This window comes from Oncorhynchus tshawytscha, unplaced genomic scaffold (assembly GCF_018296145.1).
Source record: "Oncorhynchus tshawytscha isolate Ot180627B unplaced genomic scaffold, Otsh_v2.0 Un_contig_787_pilon_pilon, whole genome shotgun sequence".
In the NCBI taxonomy this organism is placed as follows: Eukaryota; Metazoa; Chordata; class Actinopteri; order Salmoniformes; family Salmonidae; genus Oncorhynchus; species Oncorhynchus tshawytscha.
Window position 1 is genome coordinate 1 of NW_024606785.1, and position 11,962 is coordinate 11,962.

An 11,962-nucleotide genomic window follows, 5' to 3' on the forward strand; every position below is an offset into this window, starting at 1 on the left:
TCTAAATGGTGAAAATGCAACAGCTGTTAATCAGACTCACTTTCACTTTACATAGTGCACCAAGAGATAGTTTCTCGCTTACGACCACACCGGCCTGAGTACGCCTGATCTCGTCTGATCTCGGAAGCTAAGCAGGGTCGGGCCTGGTTAGTACTTGGATGGGAGACTTCCTGGGAATACCAGGTGCTGTAAGCTTTTTGTCACTGCCTTGTGGAATTTCAACTCTTTGTCCGTTTATTCCCACAAGGCTGAAATATGTGCCCTTGCTTTGAAATAAGTAAGCAAGTTTAGTTAAGTAAGCAAGTTTAGTTTGTATTTCATCCAACAATCTGTGCTACAAATTATGGCTGCAGTATATGCAATTTCTTCCACTTTTTGAGTGACACAAAGATGCTTATCTAAATGGTGAAAATGCAACAGCTGTTAATCAGACTCACTTTCACTTTACATAGTGCACCAAGAGATAGTTTCTGCTTACGACCACACCGGCCTGAGTACGCCTGATCTCGTCTGATCTCGGAAGCTAAGCAGGGTCGGGCCTGGTTAGTACTTGGATGGGAGACTTCCTGGGAATACCAGGTGCTGTAAGCTTTTTGTCACTGCCTTGTGGAATTTCAACTCTTTGTCCGTTTATTCCCACAAGGCTGAAATATGTGCCCTTGCTTTGAAATAAGTAAGCAAGTTTAGTTTGTATTTCATCCAACAATCTGTGCTACAAATTATGGCTGCAGTATATGCAATTTCTTCCACTTTTTGAGTGACACAAAGATGCTTATCTAAATGGTGAAAATGCAACAGCTGTTAATCAGACTCACTTTCACTTTACATAGTGCACCAAGAGATAGTTTCTCGCTTACGACCACACCGGCCTGAGTACGCCTGATCTCGTCTGATCTCGGAAGCTAAGCAGGGTCGGGCCTGGTTAGTACTTGGATGGGAGACTTCCTGGGAATACCAGGTGCTGTAAGCTTTTTGTCACTTGTGGAATTTCAACCTTTTCCGTTTATTCCCACAAGGCTGAAAATGTGCCCTTGCTTTGAAATTCAACTCTTTGTCCGTTTATTCCCACAAGGCTGAAATATGTGCCCTTGCTTTGAAATAAGTAAGCAAGTTTAGTTTGTATTTCATCCAACAACTCTTTGTCCGTTTATTCCCACATCTCGTCTGATCTCGGAAGCTAAGCAGGGTCGGGCCTGGTTAGTACTTGATGGGAGACTTCCTGGGAATACCAGGTGCTGTAAGCTTTTTGTCACTGCCTTTGAATTTCAACTCTTTGTCCGTTTATTCCCACAAGGCTGAAATATGTGCCCTTGCTTTGAAATAAGTAAGCAAGTTTAGTTTGTATTTCATCCAACAATCTGTGCTACAAATTATGGCTGCAGTATATGCAATTTCTTCCACTTTTGAGTGACACAGATGCTTATCTAAATGGTGAAAATGCAACAGCTGTTAATCAGACTCACTTTCACTTTACATAGTGCACCAAGAGATAGTTTCTCGCTTACGACCACACCGGCCTGAGTACGCCTGATCTCGTCTGATCTCGGAAGCTAAGCAGGGTCGGGCCTGGTTAGTACTTGGATGGGAGACTTCCTGGGAATACCAGGTGCTGTAAGCTTTTTGTCACTGCCTTTTTTCAACTCTTTGTCCGTTTATTCCCACAAGGCTGAAATATGTGCCCTTGCTTTGAAATAAGTAAGCAAGTTTAGTTTGTATTTCATCCAACAATCTGTGCTACAAATTATGGCTGCAGTATATGCAATTTCTTCCACTTTTTGAGTGACACAAAGATGCTTATCTAAATGGTGAAAATGCAACAGCTGTTAATCAGACTCACTTTCACTTTACATAGTGCACCAAGAGATAGTTTCTCGCTACGACCACACCGGCCTGAGTACGCCTGATCTCGTCTGATCTCGGAAGCTAAGCAGGGTCGGGCCTGGTTAGTACTTGATGGGAGACTTCCTGGGAATACCAGGTGCTGTAAGCTTTTTTGTCACTGCCTTGTGGAATTTCAACTCTTTGTCCGTTTATTCCCACAAGGCTGAAATATGTGCCCTTGCTTTGAAATAAGTAAGCAAGTTTAGTTTGTATTTCATCCAACAATCTTTCAACTCTTTGTCCGTTTATTCCCACAAGGCTGAAATATGTGCCCTTGCTTTGAAATAAGTAAGCAAGTTTAGTTTGTATTTCATCCAACAATCTGTGCTACAAATTATGGCTGCAGTATATGCAATTTCTTCCACTTTTTGAGTGACACAAAGATGCTTATCTAAATGGTGAAAATGCAACAGCTGTTAATCAGACTCACTTTCACTTTACATAGTGCACCAAGAGATAATTTCTCGCTTACGACCACACCGGCCTGAGTACGCCTGATCTCGTCTGATCTCGGAAGCTAAGCAGGGTCGGGCCTGGTTAGTACTTGGATGGGAGACTTCCTGGGAATACCAGGTGCTGTAAGCTTTTTTGTCACTGCCTTGTGGAATTTCAACTCTTTGTCCGTTTATTCCCACAAGGCTGAAATGTGCCCTTGCTTTGAAATAAGTAAGCAAGTTTAGTTTGTATTTCATCCAACAATCTGTGCTACAAATTATGGCTGCAGTATATGCAATTTCTTCAACTTTTTGAGTGACACAAAGATGCTTATCTAAATGGTGAAAATGCAACAGCTGTTAATCAGACTCACTTTCACTTTACATAGTGCACCAAGAGATAGTTTCTCGCTTACGACCACACCGCCTGAGTACGCCTGATCTCATCTGATCTCGGAAGCCAAGCAGGGTCGGGCCTGGTTAGTACTTGGATGGGAGACTTCCTGGGAATAAAGGGTTTTGTAAGCTTTTTGTCACTGCCTTGTGGAATTTCAACTCTTTGTCCGTTTATTCCCACAAGGCTGAAATATGTGCCCTTGCTTTGAAATAAGTAAGCAAGTTTAGTTTGTATTTCATCCAACAATCTTTCAACTCTTTGTCCGTTTATTCCCACAAGGCTGAAATATGTGCCCTTGCTTTGAAATAAGTAAGCAAGTTTAGTTTGTATTTCATCCAACAATCTGTGCTACAAATTATGGCTGCAGTATATGCAATTTCTTCCACTTTTTGAGTGACACAAAGATGCTTATCTAAATGGTGAAAATGCAACAGCTGTTAATCAGACTCACTTTCACTTTACATAGTGCACCAAGAGATAATTTCTCGCTTACGACCACACCGGCCTGAGTACGCCTGATCTCGTCTGATCTCGGAAGCTAAGCAGGGTCGGGCCTGGTTAGTACTTGGATGGGAGACTTCCTGGGAATACCAGGTGCTGTAAGCTTTTTTGTCACTGCCTTGTGGAATTTCAACTCTTTGTCCGTTTATTCCCACAAGGCTGAAATATGTGCCCTTGCTTTGAAATAAGTAAGCAAGTTTAGTTTGTATTTCATCCAACAATCTGTGCTACAAATTATGGCTGCAGTATATGCAATTTCTTCCACTTTTTGAGTGACACAAAGATGCTTATCTAAATGGTGAAAATGCAACAGCTGTTAATCAGACTCACTTTCACTTTACATAGTGCACCAAGAGATAGTTTCTCGCTTACGACCACACCGGCCTGAGTACGCCTGATCTCGTCTGATCTCGGAAGCTAAGCAGGGTCGGGCCTGGTTAGTACTTGGATGGGAGACTTCCTGGGAATACCAGGTGCTGTAAGCTTTTTGTCACTGCCTTGTGGAATTTCAACTCTTTGTCCGTTTATTCCCACAAGGCTGAAATATGTGCCCTTGCTTTGAAATAAGTAAGCAAGTTTAGTTTGTATTTCATCCAACAATCTGTGCTACAAATTATGGCTGCAGTATATGCAATTTCTTCCACTTTTTGAGTGACACAAAGATGCTTATCTAAATGGTGAAAATGCAACAGCTGTTAATCAGACTCACTTTCACTTTACATAGTGCACCAAGAGATAGTTTCTCGCTTACGACCACACCGGCCTGAGTACGCCTGATCTCGTCTGATCTCGGAAGCTAAGCAGGGTCGGGCCTGGTTAGTACTTGGATGGGAGACTTCCTGGGAATACCAGGTGCTGTAAGCTTTTTGTCACTGCCTTGTGGAATTTCAACTCTTTTGTTTATTCAAGGCTGAAATATGTGCCCTTGCTTTGAAATTAAGCAAGTTTAGTTTGTATTTCATCCAACAATCTTTCAACTCTTTGTCCGTTTATTCCCACAAGGCTGAAATATGTGCCCTTGCTTTGAAATAAGTAAGCAAGTTTAGTTTGTATTTCATCCAACAATCTGTGCTACAAATTATGGCTGCAGTATATGCAATTTCTTCCACTTTTTGAGTGACACAAAGATGCTTATCTAAATGGTGAAAATGCAACAGCTGTTAATCAGACTCACTTTCACTTTACATAGTGCACCAAGAGATAATTTCTCGCTTACGACCACACCGGCCTGAGTACGCCTGATCTCGTCTGATCTCGGAAGCTAAGCAGGGTCGGGCCTGGTTAGTACTTGGATGGGAGACTTCCTGGGAATACCAGGTGCTGTAAGCTTTTTGTCACTGCCTTGTGGAATTTCAACTCTTTGTCCGTTTATTCCCACAAGGCTGAAATATGTGCCCTTGCTTTGAAATAAGTAAGCAAGTTTAGTTTGTATTTCATCCAACAATCTGTGCTACAAATTATGGCTGCAGTATATGCAATTTCTTCCACTTTTTGAGTGACACAAAGATGCTTATCTAAATGGTGAAAATGCAACAGCTGTTAATCAGACTCACTTTCACTTTACATAGTGCACCAAGAGATAATTTCTCGCTTACGACCACACCGGCCTGAGTACGCCTGATCTCGTCTGATCTCGGAAGCTAAGCAGGGTCGGGCCTGGTTAGTACTTGGATGGGAGACTTCCTGGGAATACCAGGTGCTGTAAGCTTTTTTGTCACTGCCTTGTGGAATTTCAACTCTTTGTCCGTTTATTCCCACAAGGCTGAAATATGTGCCCTTGCTTTGAAATAAGTAAGCAAGTTTAGTTTGTATTTCATCCAACAATCTTTCAACTCTTTGTCCGTTTATTCCCACAAGGCTGAAATATGTGCCCTTGCTTTGAAATAAGTAAGCAAGTTTAGTTTGTATTTCATCCAACAATCTGTGCTACAAATTATGGCTGCAGTATATGCAATTTCTTCCACTTTTTGAGTGACACAAAGATGCTTATCTAAATGGTGAAAATGCAACAGCTGTTAATCAGACTCACTTTCACTTTACATAGTGCACCAAGAGATAATTTCTCGCTTACGACCACACCGGCCTGAGTACGCCTGATCTCGTCTGATCTCGGAAGCTAAGCAGGGTCGGGCCTGGTTAGTACTTGGATGGGAGACTTCCTGGGAATACCAGGTGCTGTAAGCTTTTTGTCACTGCCTTGTGGAATTTCAACTCTTTGTCCGTTTATTCCCACAAGGCTGAAATATGTGCCCTTGCTTTGAAATAAGTAAGCAAGTTTAGTTTGTATTTCATCCAACAATCTTTCAACTCTTTGTCCGTTTATTCCCACAAGGCTGAAATATGTGCCCTTGCTTTGAAATAAGTAAGCAAGTTTAGTTTGTATTTCATCCAACAATCTGTGCTACAAATTATGGCTGCAGTATATGCAATTTCTTCCACTTTTTGAGTGACACAAAGATGCTTATCTAAATGGTGAAAATGCAACAGCTGTTAATCAGACTCACTTTCACTTTACATAGTGCACCAAGAGATAATTTCTCCCTTACGACCACACCGGCCTGAGTACGCCTGATCTCGTCTGATCTCGGAAGCTAAGCAGGGTCGGGCCTGGTTAGTACTTGGATGGGAGACTTCCTGGGAATACCAGGTGCTGTAAGCTTTTTGTCACTGCCTTGTGGAATTTCAACTCTTTGTCCGTTTATTCCCACAAGGCTGAAATATGTGCCCTTGCTTTGAAATAAGTAAGCAAGTTTAGTTTGTATTTCATCCAACAATCTTTCAACTCTTTGTCCGTTTATTCACAAGGCTGAAATATGTGCCCTTGCTTTGAAATAAGTAAGCAAGTTTAGTTTGTATTTCATCCAACAATCTGTGCTACAAATTATGGCTGCAGTATATGCAATTTCTTCCACTTTTTGAGTGACACAAAGATGCTTATCTAAATGGTGAAAATGCAACAGCTGTTAATCAGACTCACTTTCACTTTACATAGTGCACCAAGAGATAATTTCTCGCTTACGACCACACCGGCCTGAGTACGCCTGATCTCGTCTGATCTCGGAAGCTAAGCAGGGTCGGGCCTGGTTAGTACTTGGATGGGAGACTTCCTGGGAATACCAGGTGCTGTAAGCTTTTTGTCACTGCCTTGTGGAATTTCAACTCTTTGTCCGTTTATTCCCACAAGGCTGAAATATGTGCCCTTGCTTTGAAATAAGTAAGCAAGTTTAGTTTGTATTTCATCCAACAATCTTTCAACTCTTTGTCCGTTTATTCCCACAAGGCTGAAATATGTGCCCTGCTTTGAAATAAGTAAGCAAGTTTAGTTTGTATTTCATCCAACAATCTGTGCTACAAATTATGGCTGCAGTATATGCAATTTCTTCCACTTTTTGAGTGACACAAAGATGCTTATCTAAATGGTGAAAATGCAACAGCTGTTAATCAGACTCACTTTCACTTTACATAGTGCACCAAGAGATAATTTCTCCCTTACGACCACACCGGCCTGAGTACGCCTGATCTCGTCTGATCTCGGAAGCTAAGCAGGGTCGGGCCTGGTTAGTACTTGGATGGGAGACTTCCTGGGAATACCAGGTGCTGTAAGCTTTTTGTCACTGCCTTGTGGAATTTCAACTCTTTGTCCGTTTATTCCCACAAGGCTGAAATATGTGCCCTTGCTTTGAAATAAGTAAGCAAGTTTAGTTTGTATTTCATCCAACAATCTTTCAACTCTTTGTCCGTTTATTCCCACAAGGCTGAAATATGTGCCCTTGCTTTGAAATAAGTAAGCAAGTTTAGTTTGTATTTCATCCAACAATCTGTGCTACAAATTATGGCTGCAGTATATGCAATTTCTTCCACTTTTTGAGTGACACAAAGATGCTTATCTAAATGGTGAAAATGCAACAGCTGTTAATCAGACTCACTTTCACTTTACATAGTGCACCAAGAGATAATTTCTCGCTTACGACCACACCGGCCTGAGTACGCCTGATCTCGTCTGATCTCGGAAGCTAAGCAGGGTCGGGCCTGGTTAGTACTTGGATGGGAGACTTCCTGGGAATACCAGGTGCTGTAAGCTTTTTGTCACTGCCTTGTGGAATTTCAACTCTTTGTCCGTTTATTCCCACAAGGCTGAAATATGTGCCCTTGCTTTGAAATAAGTAAGCAAGTTTAGTTTGTATTTCATCCAACAATCTTTCAACTCTTTGTCCGTTTATTCCCACAAGGCTGAAATATGTGCCCTTGCTTTGAAATAAGTAAGCAAGTTTAGTTTGTATTTCATCCAACAATCTGTGCTACAAATTATGGCTGCAGTATATGCAATTTCTTCCACTTTTTGAGTGACACAAAGATGCTTATCTAAATGGTGAAAATGCAACAGCTGTTAATCAGACTCACTTTCACTTTACATAGTGCACCAAGAGATAATTTCTCCCTTACGACCACACCGGCCTGAGTACGCCTGATCTCGTCTGATCTCGGAAGCTAAGCAGGGTCGGGCCTGGTTAGTACTTGGATGGGAGACTTCCTGGGAATACCAGGTGCTGTAAGCTTTTTGTCACTGCCTTGTGGAATTTCAACTCTTTGTCCGTTTATTCCCACAAGGCTGAAATATGTGCCCTTGCTTTGAAATAAGTAAGCAAGTTTAGTTTGTATTTCATCCAACAATCTTTCAACTCTTTGTCCGTTTATTCCCACAAGGCTGAAATATGTGCCCTTGCTTTGAAATAAGTAAGCAAGTTTAGTTTGTATTTCATCCAACAATCTGTGCTACAAATTATGGCTGCAGTATGCAATTTCTTCCACTTTTGAGTGACACAAAGATGCTTATCTAAATGGTGAAAATGCAACAGCTGTTAATCAGACTCACTTTCACTTTACATAGTGCACCAAGAGATAATTTCTCGCTTACGACCACACCGGCCTGAGTACGCCTGATCTCGTCTGATCTCGGAAGCTAAGCAGGGTCGGGCCTGGTTAGTACTTGGATGGGAGACTTCCTGGGAATACCAGGTGCTGTAAGCTTTTTGTCACTGCCTTGTGGAATTTCAACTCTTTGTCCGTTTATTCCCACAAGGCTGAAATATGTGCCCTTGCTTTGAAATAAGTAAGCAAGTTTAGTTTGTATTTCATCCAACAATCTTTCAACTCTTTGTCCGTTTATTCCCACAAGGCTGAAATATGTGCCCTTGCTTTGAAATAAGTAAGCAAGTTTAGTTTGTATTTCATCCAACAATCTGTGCTACAAATTATGGCTGCAGTATATGCAATTTCTTCCACTTTTTGAGTGACACAAAGATGCTTATCTAAATGGTGAAAATGCAACAGCTGTTAATCAGACTCACTTTCACTTTACATAGTGCACCAAGAGATAATTTCTCGCTTACGACCACACCGGCCTGAGTACGCCTGATCTCGTCTGATCTCGGAAGCTAAGCAGGGTCGGGCCTGGTTAGTACTTGGATGGGAGACTTCCTGGGAATACCAGGTGCTGTAAGCTTTTTGTCACTGCCTTGTGGAATTTCAACTCTTTGTCCGTTTATTCCCACAAGGCTGAAATATGTGCCCTTGCTTTGAAATAAGTAAGCAAGTTTAGTTTGTATTTCATCCAACAATCTTTCAACTCTTTGTCCGTTTATTCCCACAAGGCTGAAATATGTGCCCTTGCTTTGAAATAAGTAAGCAAGTTTAGTTTGTATTTCATCCAACAATCTGTGCTACAAATTATGGCTGCAGTATATGCAATTTCTTCCACTTTTTGAGTGACACAAAGATGCTTATCTAAATGGTGAAAATGCAACAGCTGTTAATCAGACTCACTTTCACTTTACATAGTGCACCAAGAGATAATTTCTCGCTTACGACCACACCGGCCTGAGTACGCCTGATCTCGTCTGATCTCGGAAGCTAAGCAGGGTCGGGCCTGGTTAGTACTTGATGGGAGACTTCCTGGGAATACCAGGTGCTGTAAGCTTTTTGTCACTGCCTTGTGGAATTTCAACTCTTTGTCCGTTTATTCCCACAAGGCTGAAATATGTGCCCTTGCTTTGAAATAAGTAAGCAAGTTTAGTTTGTATTTCATCCAACAATCTGTGCTACAAATTATGGCTGCAGTATATGCAATTTCTTCCACTTTTTGAGTGACACAAAGATGCTTATCTAAATGGTGAAAATGCAACAGCTGTTAATCAGACTCACTTTCACTTTACATAGTGCACCAAGAGATAGTTTCTCGCTTACGACCACACCGGCCTGAGTACGCCTGATCTCGTCTGATCTCGGAAGCTAAGCAGGGTCGGGCCTGGTTAGTACTTGGATGGGAGAGACTTCCTGGGAATACCAGGTGCTGTAAGCTTTTGTCACTGCCTTGTGGAATTTCAACTCTTTGTCCGTTTATTCCCACAAGGCTGAAATATGTGCCCTTGCTTTGAAATAAGTAAGCAAGTTTAGTTTGTATTTCATCCAACAATCTGTGCTACAAATTATGGCTGCAGTATATGCAATTTCTTCCACTTTTTGAGTGACACAAAGATGCTTATCTAAATGGTGAAAATGCAACAGCTGTTAATCAGACTCACTTTCACTTTACATAGTGCACCAAGAGATAATTTCTCGCTTACGACCACACCGGCCTGAGTACGCCTGATCTCGTCTGATCTCGGAAGCTAAGCAGGGTCGGGCCTGGTTAGTACTTGATGGGAGACTTCCTGGGAATACCAGGTGCTGTAAGCTTTTTGTCACTGCCTTGTGGAATTTCAACTCTTTGTCCGTTTATTGTGCCCTTGCTTTGAAATAAGTAAGCAAGTTTAGTTTGTATTTCATCCAACAATCTTTCAACTCTTTGTCCGTTTATTCCCACAAGGCTGAAATATGTGCCCTTGCTTTGAAATAAGTAAGCAAGTTTAGTTTGTATTTCATCCAACAATCTGTGCTACAAATTATGGCTGCAGTATATGCAATTTCTTCCACTTTTTGAGTGACACAAAGATGCTTATCTAAATGGTGAAAATGCAACAGCTGTTAATCAGACTCACTTTCACTTTACATAGTGCACCAAGAGATAGTTTCTCGCTTACGACCACACCGGCCTGAGTACGCCTGATCTCGTCTGATCTCGGAAGCTAAGCAGGGTCGGGCCTGGTTAGTACTTGGATGGGAGACTTCCTGGGAATACCAGGTGCTGTAAGCTTTTTGTCACTGCCTTGTGGAATTTCAACTCTTTGTCCGTTTATTCCCACAAGGCTGAAATATGTGCCCTTGCTTTGAAATAAGTAAGCAAGTTTAGTTTGTATTTCATCCAACAATCTGTGCTACAAATTATGGCTGCAGTATATGCAATTTCTTCCACTTTTTGAGTGACACAAAGATGCTTATCTAAATGGTGAAAATGCAACAGCTGTTAATCAGACTCACTTTCACTTTACATAGTGCACCAAGAGATAATTTCTCGCTTACGACCACACCGGCCTGAGTACGCCTGATCTCGTCTGATCTCGGAAGCTAAGCAGGGTCGGGCCTGGTTAGTACTTGGATGGGAGACTTCCTGGGAATACCAGGTGCAGCTTTTTGTCACTGCCTTGTGGAATTTCAACTCTTTGTCCGTTTATTCCCACAAGGCTGAAATATGTGCCCTTGCTTTGAAATAAGTAAGCAAGTTTAGTTTGTATTTCATCCAACAATCTTTCAACTCTTTGTCCGTTTATTCCCACAAGGCTGAAATATGTGCCCTTGCTTTGAAATAAGTAAGCAAGTTTAGTTTAACAATCTTTCAACTCTTTGTCCGTTTATTCCCACAAGGCTGAAATATGTGCCCTTGCTTTGAAATAAGTAAGCAAGTTTAGTTTGTATTTCATCCAACAATCTGTGCTACAAATTATGGCTGCAGTATATGCAATTTCTTCCACTTTTTGAGTGACACAAAGATGCTTATCTAAATGGTGAAAATGCAACAGCTGTTAATCAGACTCACTTTCACTTTACATAGTGCACCAAGAGATAATTTCTCGCTTACGACCACACCGGCCTGAGTACGCCTGATCTCGTCTGATCTCGGAAGCTAAGCAGGGTCGGGCCTGGTTAGTACTTGGATGGGAGACTTCCTGGGAATACCAGGTGCTGTAAGCTTTTTTGTCACTGCCTTGTGGAATTTCAACTCTTTGTCCGTTTATTCCCACAAGGCTGAAATATGTGCCCTTGCTTTGAAATAAGTAAGCAAGTTTAGTTTGTATTTCATCCAACAATCTGTGCTACAAATTATGGCTGCAGTATATGCAATTTCTTCCACTTTTTGAGTGACACAAAGATGCTTATCTAAATGGTGAAAATGCAACAGCTGTTAATCAGACTCACTTTCACTTTACATAGTGCACCAAGAGATAGTTTCTCGCTTACGACCACACCGGCCTGAGTACGCCTGATCTCGTCTGATCTCGGAAGCTAAGCAGGGTCGGGCCTGGTTAGTACTTGGATGGGAGACTTCCTGGGAATACCAGGTGCTGTAAGCTTTTTGTCACTGCCTTTGTCAACTCTTTGTCCGTTTATTCCCACAAGGCTGAAATATGTGCCCTTGCTTTGAAATAAGTAAGCAAGTTTAGTTTGTATTTCATCCAACAATCTGTGCTACAAATTATGGCTGCAGTATATGCAATTTCTTCCACTTTTGAGTGACACAAAGATGCTTATCTAAATGGTGAAAATGCAACAGCTGTTTCTCGCTTACGACCACACCGCCTGAGTACGCCTGATC

The 11,962-nt window shown here is 41.7% G+C and overlaps 18 non-coding genes and 9 pseudogenes across 18 annotated transcripts; all 27 read left to right on the forward strand.

Annotated features, from left to right (window-relative positions):
* The first annotated feature begins 76 nt into the window (after positions 1-76).
* LOC121842230 lies at positions 77-195 on the forward strand. The gene has a single exon (XR_006080996.1). It is a non-coding gene; the product is annotated as a 5S ribosomal RNA (ribosomal RNA).
* Positions 196-472: 277 nt separating this feature from the next.
* Positions 473-591, forward strand: LOC121842241. The gene has a single exon (XR_006081007.1). It is a non-coding gene; the product is annotated as a 5S ribosomal RNA (ribosomal RNA).
* Positions 592-851: 260 nt separating this feature from the next.
* Positions 852-970, forward strand: LOC121842253. Its single transcript, XR_006081012.1, has one exon. It is a non-coding gene; the product is annotated as a 5S ribosomal RNA (ribosomal RNA).
* Positions 971-1,499: 529 nt separating this feature from the next.
* LOC121842256 lies at positions 1,500-1,618 on the forward strand. The gene has a single exon (XR_006081013.1). It is a non-coding gene; the product is annotated as a 5S ribosomal RNA (ribosomal RNA).
* Positions 1,619-1,873: 255 nt separating this feature from the next.
* On the forward strand, positions 1,874-1,990 carry LOC121842252 (annotated as a pseudogene).
* Positions 1,991-2,347: 357 nt separating this feature from the next.
* On the forward strand, positions 2,348-2,466 carry LOC121842257. The gene has a single exon (XR_006081014.1). It is a non-coding gene; the product is annotated as a 5S ribosomal RNA (ribosomal RNA).
* A 259-nt stretch (positions 2,467-2,725) lies between these two features.
* LOC121842255 lies at positions 2,726-2,843 on the forward strand (annotated as a pseudogene).
* Positions 2,844-3,199: 356 nt separating this feature from the next.
* On the forward strand, positions 3,200-3,318 carry LOC121842231. Its single transcript, XR_006080997.1, has one exon. It is a non-coding gene; the product is annotated as a 5S ribosomal RNA (ribosomal RNA).
* A 261-nt stretch (positions 3,319-3,579) lies between these two features.
* LOC121842232 lies at positions 3,580-3,698 on the forward strand. The gene has a single exon (XR_006080998.1). It is a non-coding gene; the product is annotated as a 5S ribosomal RNA (ribosomal RNA).
* A 260-nt stretch (positions 3,699-3,958) lies between these two features.
* On the forward strand, positions 3,959-4,077 carry LOC121842233. Its single transcript, XR_006080999.1, has one exon. It is a non-coding gene; the product is annotated as a 5S ribosomal RNA (ribosomal RNA).
* Positions 4,078-4,423: 346 nt separating this feature from the next.
* On the forward strand, positions 4,424-4,542 carry LOC121842234. Its single transcript, XR_006081000.1, has one exon. It is a non-coding gene; the product is annotated as a 5S ribosomal RNA (ribosomal RNA).
* Positions 4,543-4,802: 260 nt separating this feature from the next.
* On the forward strand, positions 4,803-4,921 carry LOC121842235. Its single transcript, XR_006081001.1, has one exon. It is a non-coding gene; the product is annotated as a 5S ribosomal RNA (ribosomal RNA).
* Positions 4,922-5,278: 357 nt separating this feature from the next.
* On the forward strand, positions 5,279-5,397 carry LOC121842236. The gene has a single exon (XR_006081002.1). It is a non-coding gene; the product is annotated as a 5S ribosomal RNA (ribosomal RNA).
* A 356-nt stretch (positions 5,398-5,753) lies between these two features.
* Positions 5,754-5,872, forward strand: LOC121842246 (annotated as a pseudogene).
* A 354-nt stretch (positions 5,873-6,226) lies between these two features.
* LOC121842237 lies at positions 6,227-6,345 on the forward strand. The gene has a single exon (XR_006081003.1). It is a non-coding gene; the product is annotated as a 5S ribosomal RNA (ribosomal RNA).
* A 355-nt stretch (positions 6,346-6,700) lies between these two features.
* Positions 6,701-6,819, forward strand: LOC121842247 (annotated as a pseudogene).
* Positions 6,820-7,175: 356 nt separating this feature from the next.
* Positions 7,176-7,294, forward strand: LOC121842238. The gene has a single exon (XR_006081004.1). It is a non-coding gene; the product is annotated as a 5S ribosomal RNA (ribosomal RNA).
* A 356-nt stretch (positions 7,295-7,650) lies between these two features.
* Positions 7,651-7,769, forward strand: LOC121842248 (annotated as a pseudogene).
* A 353-nt stretch (positions 7,770-8,122) lies between these two features.
* LOC121842239 lies at positions 8,123-8,241 on the forward strand. The gene has a single exon (XR_006081005.1). It is a non-coding gene; the product is annotated as a 5S ribosomal RNA (ribosomal RNA).
* Positions 8,242-8,597: 356 nt separating this feature from the next.
* On the forward strand, positions 8,598-8,716 carry LOC121842240. The gene has a single exon (XR_006081006.1). It is a non-coding gene; the product is annotated as a 5S ribosomal RNA (ribosomal RNA).
* Positions 8,717-9,072: 356 nt separating this feature from the next.
* LOC121842249 lies at positions 9,073-9,190 on the forward strand (annotated as a pseudogene).
* Positions 9,191-9,450: 260 nt separating this feature from the next.
* On the forward strand, positions 9,451-9,571 carry LOC121842251 (annotated as a pseudogene).
* A 259-nt stretch (positions 9,572-9,830) lies between these two features.
* LOC121842250 lies at positions 9,831-9,948 on the forward strand (annotated as a pseudogene).
* Positions 9,949-10,286: 338 nt separating this feature from the next.
* On the forward strand, positions 10,287-10,405 carry LOC121842242. Its single transcript, XR_006081008.1, has one exon. It is a non-coding gene; the product is annotated as a 5S ribosomal RNA (ribosomal RNA).
* Positions 10,406-10,665: 260 nt separating this feature from the next.
* LOC121842254 lies at positions 10,666-10,780 on the forward strand (annotated as a pseudogene).
* Positions 10,781-11,221: 441 nt separating this feature from the next.
* Positions 11,222-11,340, forward strand: LOC121842243. Its single transcript, XR_006081009.1, has one exon. It is a non-coding gene; the product is annotated as a 5S ribosomal RNA (ribosomal RNA).
* Positions 11,341-11,601: 261 nt separating this feature from the next.
* On the forward strand, positions 11,602-11,720 carry LOC121842244. Its single transcript, XR_006081010.1, has one exon. It is a non-coding gene; the product is annotated as a 5S ribosomal RNA (ribosomal RNA).
* The last annotated feature ends 242 nt before the right edge of the window (positions 11,721-11,962 follow it).